We start from the raw sequence: 12287 nt of genomic DNA on the forward strand, positions 1-12287 counted from the left end.
TGCGCTTTGAGAATTTACTTTATGTTAGGTGATTACTATAAAGTAATGCAGTATGATATAATGCAGTATATATAATACCATTTGGCTTTTCAGACTGTTAATCTGACAATACAATAATATCAATACAAATGTATTAGGCTCTAGGAAGTGTGATGAACATTTTTTAGCTAATGACTAAATTATCAGGAATTTTCTCGGTACAGCCCTACTGATGCATATTGTGAAGTCATGCAAATTTCTGCACAAATGAACAGTATACATGCAACAACTCGCAGGCTTTAACAAATACATTTACATTAGCACATAGGAGGATCCTTACTGACTTATCCTGGAGCTTTTGATTGTATCTCATGGCCCTCATAAGCAAGTTTAGTTGGCCCAGTGTATGGAACCATACATATTCCTTTGACGATTCATGTTGACTTAAAAGTGATATAGTCTGAAGTGCCTGAACAAACACGTAAGTGGACCTTGAGTTGAGATTGTTTTCCACTTAAAACACTTGAAATGCAGTGTACAGAATATAAACCTTTGTGAGCTGGTTATCATTCATACATTTTCTGCAACAACCCACTGTCACAAATGGTTGGACTGGGAAAAAGTCTGCGGCCCACCTTTTGATAGAAGAACAGTGACTGCTGTAAAAAAGCTTTCCTTCTATGAAACCAGACGTCATTGTTGTGGTTAAGTCTTATCTGGAATCTAATACAGACTTGTTGGATTTTCACAGTTTCATGCAGGATCACCCTCACTTTGCTATGACATTGTATATTGATTTAGTGTAAACTGATTATCAAGGCCTCTGTCATATAACACAGCGCAGTACCATGGCAGTGATGTTTTTACTTCAATGTCAAACAAAGTTACTATGAAACTCATTAGCGCAAGATATAAACATTTCTGTTTTGGGTTTACAGCGTTCGGACATACGCATGTGCCGGAGGATTACCCTGCTGAACTGATATTATTTCAACAGGCCTTATTCCCTCAGCAGATGAGCGGAGATTTCAGGGAGTTTTCTCTCTCAACAATCTTGCAAATATCTCGTTGCCTCATCTTACAAACCCTGAAGCTCGAGTAATCCAAGAGAGCAGGGGCTTTGTGATCCTAGGCTGTGAATAGGAACTTCACGTCCGGTTGGGAAAACAACACACAATTCCGGAGTGTATCTGTTCTAATACCTAAAACATCAGTGGAAAAGCCCTCGATATCCCTGACACGTGTACCTAAATTAGCTGCACAGGAGTAGCACCCTCTTGGTGTTAGCTATTCCTCCCCTGGGTCCTGGCTGCTTGGCTCTGAGAAACTGAAAGGCTTTAATGTACCCCACTTGCTGGACTCCTCCTGACTTCCTGTCCTGTACCAGGCTCTAATATGAGCTGTAACTTTGCGGTGTGCTATAATCCGACAACGTTTTGACAGCTGTTACCATGAAGGAAGTGGGTGCAACTAAAGCACATAGTGGAAAAAAAAGAAAAAAGGTAGAAGAAAAAAAAAAAAGAAATCAAGCGAGCTTGGCCCCCCCACCTCCTCTTAACTACCTCCCATTCTCACCCTCATCCTCCCGGTCTGCTGGAACACGCACATGGCTGTCAAGCCGAGAGAGTGGATAGTGAGATTGTTCTTGAACTGCTGAAAGTGGCAGAGGATTTGTTATTCCAGCATCACCCCACTGCACAGGATGTATGTGTGCTGCCTTGTTGAGGATTTGCTGAGGAGCGCTGACTGTGGCCTCGTTGTGTTGGATCATGTAACTGGATGCAGACTTCACGGCATTAAATGCATAGCTGAATACGCAGAGTCAGTAATACAGAAACTAGTGGCTAAAAAAATAAGACAACAGAACAGGCCTTTTTTGGAATTATGCTTATTTGCTTTTTTGCCACAAGAAAGAGGAGAAGATCGATACCGCTCTTAGTTTAGTATGGGATGGATGACAATGCACCTGCGTCTGCGTTGTGTTTGTCAGCCATAAATAAGCTTCTAAGTCATAATTTTAGGCTGCACTTTAAAACTCTGATTGTTTTACCTATATGTTTTAACAAGGTAAAAGATTGTAGTCATCAAACATCTGGATCTAATGTTTTAAGTTGGGTGGATGAGACTTTTTGTCCCCCTATTTTAAAGTGTTATGGTAATACAATAGTAATATCTAAACCAGGTATTACGCTCATAGAATTTTGGGGATATGGGTGTGACTTTTTGCCACGTCATCATCATCATATCTATGCAAACAATGTGTTCATGATTAAATGTTTACTAGAGCACGTTCTTTACAATAGCCCAACGTTTTTCATAAAATCCAGCCTCTTAATTTTGCACTCAAAGTGCACCAGATTGATGCATTTAACTTTAAAATGAACACATTTTTCATCTGGGGCAGCAGGCCTCTGAATATACTGAGCTGAGCAAGGGTGCATTGTATTGGCTATGAATTCAAACTTGTCATGAGAAAGAATCTTTTTCTTTTTAAAGTGACAGTTTCATTTTAATTCATTGTTGAGTCCTCGAAAAAACTAAACAATGAGGTTTTAACAAAAATGTAAGACTTGAGGGTAATTAATGAGAATCCAAGCATGAGCTCCTCAACGTCTCACTGGGTAAGACATATGTGCCGAGCACTATGAAAACACCTTAGCTCATGCCGCAGGTCTCACAGATTTATGATTTTTTTTTTTCAGCGTATTGGGAAAAAGCAAGTTCCTCTCTGGAAAGTGTGATAGGGGTCTGAAGGGTATGCGCCTTCCTCGCCTCCTTCCTGCGCCTTGCCCAATAGCTTACCCTGTTTATAACTGTTTTTGATTGTTGTTAAGTACCTGTCAAAGCTCCCGCTCGTCCCTCGTGCCTGGAAAAACATGTGAGCTCAGCATCTCTCAGAACGGGAGCGAATTAAGAAAATGCAGTGCACTGAGGAAAATTACATAGCGTACTGTATATATCATGGTGGTGAGAATCTGCTATTCAAACAAGGATGACTTTGTTTGAATCAGCATGCAGACTGTCAGTCAAGTTGAGTGAAAAGCTTTATGGCGCTGTTAGTGACACAGAGACACATTTCATTTATATACTCCTTGGGAAACAGCAATAATAACTCAATAATCACTTCAGTTAAGATTACAGGGCAGGCTGCTCAAATGATTAAGCGCCAGGAGGAACATTCAAGAGTAATATATCTTGAATATGTCTTGTGATACGTGCACTGTGAAAACTATCAGTATTTTTTTATAATTGTATTTTACTGGAAGTGAACTGCTACAGTCTCTGCACTTTTGTTTTGTACTCGACTAGGGAGACAGCTCACTGACCATGTCCGAGGCGTCCCCGCAAGATGCGATGGATAATGATGATAACTGGCTCAGGAGCTTTTCAACGCTTGCTCACAATCATAAAAATGTCAGCTTCACATGACAAAGCTCATTTCTCATATAGCCCTCCTTCTGGTATTATACATTGCAGTCCTACCCATGTCCTAATGAAAAATTCAATACCGCCCATAAATCGCACAAAATCTGAGTAGACCTGAGCTGACATCTGGAAAAATAGAATAATAAACAAACAAATTATTCTATAAATAATAATGGAGCATGTGTTTCTTTCATTGGCAAACATGCTTGGACAGGGAGGAAAGCCCCAGAGACCCCATAGCTAGGGGGATGGGATAAACATAGATCTGCGTGGACGCCTGGGTTTTTTGGCACGCCTGCTGCACTTGCAACTGCACCAGGAGAGTTGGAGGGCTTGCCAGCAGAGGTGCAGGGTTAGAAACATTTTATTCTTGAGGAAATTCCACCTATTACTCCATTATTCATCAGAATCTCTGAGGAGACGGATGCTCTAACTGCTCTAGCAGAGACCGCTTTGGAAGAAAACAGTTAGATATCCTAGACAAGAGAGTGTTTTGATGTATCACCAGTAGGATGTATGCGATGGACATATACTCCTCAGTCCATCAATTTACTTGGACAGTAAGTACTTTTGAGATCGCTGAATGGATATTCAATACCATAACTATGCAACATTAAATGTCAGAGTAGAGCAGCCATTTACAATTCTGAAGGAGATATTTTCTTCAACCAGGTCACCACCTGTTTTGTGCATCAGGGATGTATGAAATATTAACTACTGGGACAAATTGTGGGCTTTGTTTTCTCCAAAAATGTTGATGTTATGTAAGCACATAAGGGAAAGTTGTACAACACTGAATTGAGGAGGACCTGGAAGTTTCTATCAGCAGCTGCGCTGACCTACGACCACTCATTTGTGTCTGCGTGTGGGGTGACGGCGGGGAAATTAGATGGTAGTTGTGTTGACTGCATGTGTGTGTGTGTGTGTGTGTGTTGGTGGAAGGGGGGTTACAATGGGAGGCTGGTTAAAGCGAGGGGGGTTTACAGAGATGGGCCATGAAGCTGCTGTCCAGCTCATGCTTCAATTGTGCAGTAAAGATTCCCCAGCTGTCCTACGGATTAGCCCGTGTGCTTATGTGATTAGGATACATGGCACCGCGGCTAGACCAGGCGCCTCTGACCCGGAGAATGTAGAATGAGATGAGATGAGATGGGAGGAAAAAAGGATGGACGGGTGATGCTGCGGAGGTCGCCAACACGGAGCACCCAACATAAGACCTGGGTTTGTGGACCGCATGAGAGGGAAAATGAGCCTGTTGCCCATTGTAGGTATCAAAATCAGGGGAACGTTTTATGACATAATAAGAAAGAGTCATTCCCGAAAACAGGATTTGACTGCTACAAATTTCTATTCCAGCAAACTGGATCTATACCTGTGTCTCAATGTATGGTGGCCCTGCTTTCCATGCTTCTAGTTTAGCTTCAAATTAACGGGATCTCACAGAAATACGCGACATGACCAAGACCTCTTAACGGTGCAAACAATTTAACGTTGTTAGGTTTAGGAATGAAAAGATCGTGGTTTGGGTTAAAAGAGGTGTGTTACATAACTTCTGTGGCCTATTTAATATAAAATCAACTGACTTTTATTTTCACATGGAACATGAACACCGGTGTTCTGGTCGAAAGTCGTTTAAAAGGGTTTGACCCATGAATTCATCCACCCTACCTCCTCCATATGTGAATCAGAACTAACTTCTGTTGAACCTGGGAATTTGTGTGTCCACCACGACAAAGGATGCTATTGACTACCACTTGGTTTCAGTTTCAGTGCCAGTGTGTAATTTTGACAAATTATGTGCCACCACAACGTAATGCATTATTATACGATTGTGATCATTTCAAGTATTTCTGTATGATCGGGCTGAATGAATGTAACACATGTGTTATACATTATGGAGTTGAGTCATGCTTATGTATGCTAGCAGGTACAGCGTTTTCATTCTTTCAGCCAGAGGTTTGCCTTGTGAATGTCACTAGACAGGAGCATGCATTAAAAGCTGAAACGGGCTTTGCTGGATCACAAAATATATTTAGTTTGAACAAACTTGATGTCTTCTCTTTAAACAATCTTCACCACCATCAGAAACATAGGGGCATTATTTCACAAGTCTGTAATTTCCAAGGAAATTTGGAACAAACTATATCATTTGGGTCATTTGGTAAATAGAGACAGTGTTCAATTTGTAGACTTCCAATTCATTTTTAAATTAGTTGATACAGTTACCTAGTCTTTACGTCGGAGCTTAGCAGTTTAATATGCAAAAATGTGTGTTCTCAACAGGCAAGCCTGCAGTTTGGCTGTATGCACATAAAATGTTACTATACGAAGAATTAAGTTTCCAAAAATGATATGCAAATCAGTTGGCGTTAAGTGACTAAGATATTACAAATACAAGGAATTATCTTGTCGTCTCCATGTGATTTCTCCGAAACACTCTTGAGTCTATAGAGCTCGACAGTGCCTACATATGCAGCCTGCTACGGTAATCTGTAACCTCTTAATTCACAGTTATGAAATCTGCTTAAGTCCTATGTGGCATTCTTGGAATCCCATAGGACATTTATTAAAAAGCATGCAATTTGGGTGTGATGTGATCTATGCTGATCATGAAAAATGTCAAAACTAAATGAAAGCCCATACATGTACTGACAGTCTCGAATGGTAGCTCTAGGAACATATGCACAGTGGACTGCATAGGAAACCACTAAAATGTGGGAAACATTGATGCTAACACAGGAAGAGGCAACACTTTTCCTCCTGCATCCTCTTACTAAAATGTGTTTCGTGTTGGCAGAGCTCAGAATGACTGACATGTGGAACGACAAACAGTGTGTGACAACACGGTGTGTGTGAGCGGCCCTGCAGCACCGAGCCCTGCACAGCTGCACATTGCCCGCTTGACTGTACCAGACGCTATGGCACGGGTTCAACAGTAACGCTGACCTCATGGGTCACAACCAGCACTGCCTGCTAACTGGAGGCAGTGAAACCATCGGCATTTCCCATAAATTAGGACAGTGTAACACAAATAGGTCGTAAAGCGTACGGAAAGGCAATTCATTCATTCCCGACAAATTTGGTGTGGGAATATGAGCTCAGGAGACAGTAATCCCATCTACAAATGCAAGATAGTTTGCTTTAGCTGGATTCCCACCCTTGCTGTTTTTGTCACAAGCATTCGCCAACTAAATGGAATCCCAAAGGATGGTGGGGTTTCGTTTAACAGAGAGGTACTTGAGGATCTGTCACCGCAATCTCAACAAGTGTTGCTGGCTGCTTCAATAGGAGCCTCTCATAAGGACAGGAGAAAGGAAAGACCACATTGTCGTTGGGGGCGGGTCTCCATTTTGTGTGAATTTGGTCATTTGTTGGCCGAGGTCAGCTCCTGAAGATTAGTGGTGGTGGTTGTGTGTGTGTGTGTGTGTGTGTGTGTGTGTGTGTGTGTGTGTGTGTGTGTGTGTGTGTGTGTGTGTGTGTGTGTGTGTGTGTGTGTGGTGGGGTTGGGCTAAATTGTTAATCCATTGATTTAGCTGGAGTTAACACGCTGGCCAGGGTCCAACAGAGACTTAAGTCACAATTGGAGTGGGGCAGATATATTGAGAGGAGACGGTGGGAAAGTTGAAATGCTGCTTTTCTTTGACAAAAAGAAGGAATTTGAAGAGGAAATTGAAGCAACAGTCTGCGGTAGGTTTGTCAAAAAGTCCTTCACTACTGCGATTTACTTTTGCTAATATTTTTAAATTGTAAAAAGTAAAAAATACAGAGGAACTTTTGACATACTATATAACAAAGCAGGCCCCATTGGCAGAATACATCAACATTTAAAGCTGAATTATTGAAAAGACAACACCCCAATCAAGTCCAAAAATCTTAAATAAATATTTCCCTTTGTAGCACACTGACAGAACAGTATTTCCTTGGCAATGTAAACATGAGACACATTGTCATCGTGCATGAAAATAGCGATGAATTATTTCATTTTAAAGATAATGGAACAAGGGGGTGCATTGTCGAACATGTTGACCTGCAGACGGTTTCAGAGATTCTTGGAACATGTTAAAACAGGACAGTGAAAGCGTAACCGTCCAGGACAAAGAAACATTCCTTGTGTCAGTGATACTTGTGTTTTTTCACGTCCGTGTTTTCAATTATGTTAGCAGGCTTGTTGAGAGAGACAAGCAAGATTACCGTGGAAAAAAAAAACCACTCATCATGCTAGACAGCTATTTACGGAGCTGCTGTAGCCTCGCAGGAATGGTCCTCCACCTTGACTTATTGAATTATGGAGAAGCTGTCGACAGGTTGAGCAACTGTCTCCTACTCTCTGTGTATCCTTACATTCACTTTACTCAACACTGCCCTGCAGCTGTCAGTGTCTGCTCCATTCCTTGACTTCAGCCAGCCAGGGTGGATGAGTGCACCTTGCAGGCTCAGATCTCAGTGACCTCAGGTCATTATCATTCATCCTGTTCCTTAAAACACCAGTCAAATTATAGCCCAGTATTACTAGGAAGTGAAAAAAAAGTTCCATATTGCATGATTTTTTATCTACAGATTTATATCCAACACCAACATTCAATTCAGAAAGTAGTGGGCTCTCTCTGTAGTGAACTAGAGACCTTAGGGTGTCGAGGTCATTGTGGTGGATGGGCGTGTTTGTTCATCAACTTTTCATGCAGGAGACTAGAGTTCACATCTTGTCACAGACCTAGAAATAATGGCTGCCTTTTTATTAACTGTAACCACCATCTTCCTCGAACTTTAACAATGAATGAATTCACTGACTCCTCAGCTCATCAGGAGTTCTGCTCTGCTGGTCCACAATGATGAAACTGGAGCAGGAGTGTGTGGATGAGCTTCTTTCATAACCACAACTGCAACTAATCATTATTTTCCTTGTAAATCAATCGATTATTTAGCAACAAGTCAATTCATCATTTAAAGTATGTCAGTTAAAAGTGATTAATGCTCATCAGAACTTCCCAGAGCCCAATGTGACAGCTTGTTTTCTTCAACCAGAAGTCCAAAACATTACTGCTCAGAAGCTTAAACCCAAAAGTTTCTGTTTACTGAAGTTGAAAAGCAGGCAAGAGTCAAAACCAGTTACATAGAGAAACAGGGAGAAACAACCAGTTAAAACAAAGGCTGACAAGCTGGGGCATCTGCAAACTAGACAATCTGTCAAGGAATGAGTGGAGATGGGTCGGTATATATAGGCTGCAAGGCTGATTAGGTATATGGGAAACAGGTGAGTACGTGGATGGGGATGGTCAGGTGATGGGGGTGGCAGGAATGAGGTTACTGCAGGTCAGGAGGCGTGGCAATGACCTGTGGCAAGGAAAAGACAGAAACTGACTGGAGTTGTGTCAAAACCCCCAAAGATATTCAGTTTACAATGTTAAAAAACAATGTAAAGAAGTAAATGTTTACATTTGACAAGTAGGAATTAGCAAATGTTAAGCTGAAACAATTAACCATTGATAAAAAATGTTGTTTGAATGAATTTCTGTTGATTGTTTAGACCAGTCTGATCTCACAGAGAGACTTTAAATGACCACTGACCTCTTAACAGTGCACCATGGAAACAGTGACAAAGGAAAGTCAATTAGGATTCTTTGTTCTGGGTGAAACACAAATTCCAGGTCTTAATAGAAATACGTTTAATTTAAATCCATGTACGTCAGGGTTGAATTACGGGTCAAACACGGGTGTTTCTGAAACCAAAAGTCAACATTGAGTTATTTTAAATTATGTAGGCTGCGTAAATCAAGTTACGTAACTAATGTAGGCTACTAATTGTAACCCAAACCATGTTCCTGTCTTTCCTAAGACTTAACGAGTGATTTTGTTGCTTAAACATAAATAGTTTCCGTGGTAGCGGCATGTAAATTATCTGGCATGTCATTTTAGGAGGTCGTTGTCATTTCCTCTTTTTCTGTGAGATCACGTTGTCTAGACTGGACGTGGGGATATGTTGCATCTTGGCAATACATTAGTGTTTTCAAAATCACAATAGTTACTGGCCTAAGCAGGTGCTAAATTGTTCTTTGAGTTATGCAAAAGTCAGTGCAATCTCTCAGACACTAACTGGTGAGTGAAACAGAATAATCTACCGTGAGGATCTACTGCCAGTTCAGAAAACGTGTTAAACATTGTGCTGATGCATGCGAGCTATTACTGTACCACCTGTTGGTCCAGCCAAAGAATACAAATAATTATAAAACAGGTGTGTTTTCTGTAAAATGACCTCTGACATTTGAGTTAAATACACTAGTATTAGTAATGTGTGGACTCCTGTGAGAGTGCACAGCTGTCTATTGACACTTTGCTGAGCTTTCCTTTCTTGAGCAGTTTGTTGTTCCAGGTTTGTTGTTCTAAAGAACAGTACATTTCTAACACTGTATTCCTGCAGAACTTATAGGGCTTTAAAGTAAAGCTAAAAGAGAAACTGAATAGCATTTTATTGAAAAAGCATGTTAGGTCACTGTTTTTGAAAGAGTTTTTTCATATTAAAGCACCTTTTAAGAGTATTCAGTTCCAGTTGACTAACGAGAACCTTTGGGTGGCTAATATGTGGTATATGTGCAAAAGCAGAATGCATGCTGAGTTTATTGGCATTTAAAAATTGGAGGTCATTAAAATGTAAGCACGCAGTTCAAGTTGTGATTATTTCTAACTTGTAGCGAGCTCTGAGCTGTGACTACAGGGAATAATGACGTCACCGGGGAAGAGGGTGGCTTGCGAGGACCGAGCCCATGGACCACATCCAGAAACACTGTAACCTTGTATCGAAGCAGAATGGAGGTGTTCAGTTTCTTCCAAGTTGACAATGCCTCTGCCAAAATGGCTAATTCATGTGAAACTGGGTCTGCCACCTTCCTGGCTTCCCCCCGCCGAGCCCCAAACCACACACTCGGTGACAGGTATCAGCTGGTTATGCAGTAAGTGAAGCTGAGCATGGCAGCCTCTGCAGACCAGACCGAGGAGCGTGGCCCTGCTAGGCAGGAGGGAAAGGTGTGGCAATCACATGTTGTCTTTTTAACTGGGAATATCCGGCAGCGGAGACCATTACAGATTAATGTGCAGCAGGTGTTGGGTGTCTAGACTAGCAGAGTACACTCGCTGAGTAATTCAAAGTGCAGGTGCATCTTGGGCCATTGCCAGCATGTAGGTCTGCTGTAATGCTTCTAGCGGCATGACATCTCACTTTTAGGGAGCGACGTATTACATAAAATGCCTCCGAGCTCTGATGAAAAACACGGTGCCCGAGGAATGTCACATTTGCTTGTAAAACATCTCTCAGCCATTACGGGCTTTTGTTTCTTTTACATTGACATCTATTAATGTTATTTCATAAGTTCAGTTTTTGGCTTGTTGAAGTGATATAAAATGACTTGGCAAGAAGTCTGGAATAAAACCCTTCTGACTTTGTCCACTTAATCATAAAAACCTGGTGGGTTTGGCTTCCTGTGTTGACATAGAGCGGTCTGAGCCAAGAAATACAATCAAATGTTCTTGAAAAAGGCAGTCGTGGTGGGCAACACAGACAGGATAATATCAGCCTATGGGATATGGTTTGAAGTTACTGTCTCATACTAATGGTGGCTGAGGTGTGAGTGAAGCCTGGACAGAGTGGGGATATTTTTTCTATTTTACTCAGGATTGATTACTAAAAAAACAACATTTAGCAATGATATATCTCTTTGATTTTATAGTCCCAGTGCTAATTGATTCATGAATTTGCTGCTTTTTGTAGACCTAAAAAAACTATTATCGAATCCAAAAGTTAATTACACGATTTGTAATCTTAGTGTAAGAGTTATTTATAACTAATTTTTCAAATCTGTTTTCAACAAAAAGGTAAATGTGCATGCATTGCTACTGGTCAATTGATCAATAAGTGAGCAATATCCGATCTGATCTGTGTTAAATTTACTGTTGCTGTAACTGTGTAATAAACTGTTTTATTCCCTGAACTGTTTGGCTGCTCTTGGCTCGAGGCCCTCGCTGGCTATCAGTCTCCAGGGCTAAGAGGATAATGTGTTAGCTGATATCTTAGCTCAGTGTGGTGCTGAAATGGGAAAAGGGGGAGTTTGGAGGAGGTAATGATGGACCACTTTGGTTTCTCCTGAGAAATAGGAATTCAGGCCCAATCTCAGAGGTTCTTGACTGCATGTACACAGAAGCGAACGCGATGGTTTCCAGCACACTGACATTGTTTCTATAATATCTCTGCGAGTTTGCGGCTCAGATGCAACAGAACATTTCCAGTGGGTTTTTTCTTCTTATTTGAGCAATTATATCAAGAGATGAAAATAGCTCGAAAATGATGTTGTTGGAAATCAAATGCATTGTTTGTTTCAAATAAAGCATCTGAGAAGGAAGCCATATTGGTTGTGTTTTTATGGCTGAGATGAGACTTCAGCACACTGCCTGTGTGGGGTGAAATGAGTGTGGATGCGGTGCCAGGCGAGGGTCCTCTTTCTCTCCTCACACTGAGCCTCTCCAGTCATGGATCACAGAGCTGGAGAAGCAGCTAATAGCTCTTTCTAGCTGGGCCTGTGCTAAATACTCCCTCCACTAAAATTATTCCTCTGGGAATCAATGGGCCCATTCTTTTGTGAGCTGTAGTTTGCTTGATGGTCCCAACCTCAATGTGAAACATTAGACAGCAATGGGGAAAACATAAAACATAATACTTGTGTGACCAGCTTGTCATTGGCTCTTCGGTGGCTGTGTTAAGAATTTTGCCCAAGATAGTAGATTCAGCGAGGGAGAGGCTAGTGAGGGCAACAGGCTCCCCACAGATTGAATTGCAGCGCTGATGGACAGAGAAGGAAGGGCTTTCGATGGGTATCTCTGTAAATATTTTGGGTGCC

The sequence above is a fragment of the Cebidichthys violaceus genome, unplaced genomic scaffold (genome assembly GCF_023349555.1).
Source record: "Cebidichthys violaceus isolate CVI_PGR_0920_01 unplaced genomic scaffold, fCebVio1.0.p SCAF_8, whole genome shotgun sequence".
NCBI classification, from domain to species: Eukaryota; Metazoa; Chordata; class Actinopteri; order Perciformes; family Stichaeidae; genus Cebidichthys; species Cebidichthys violaceus.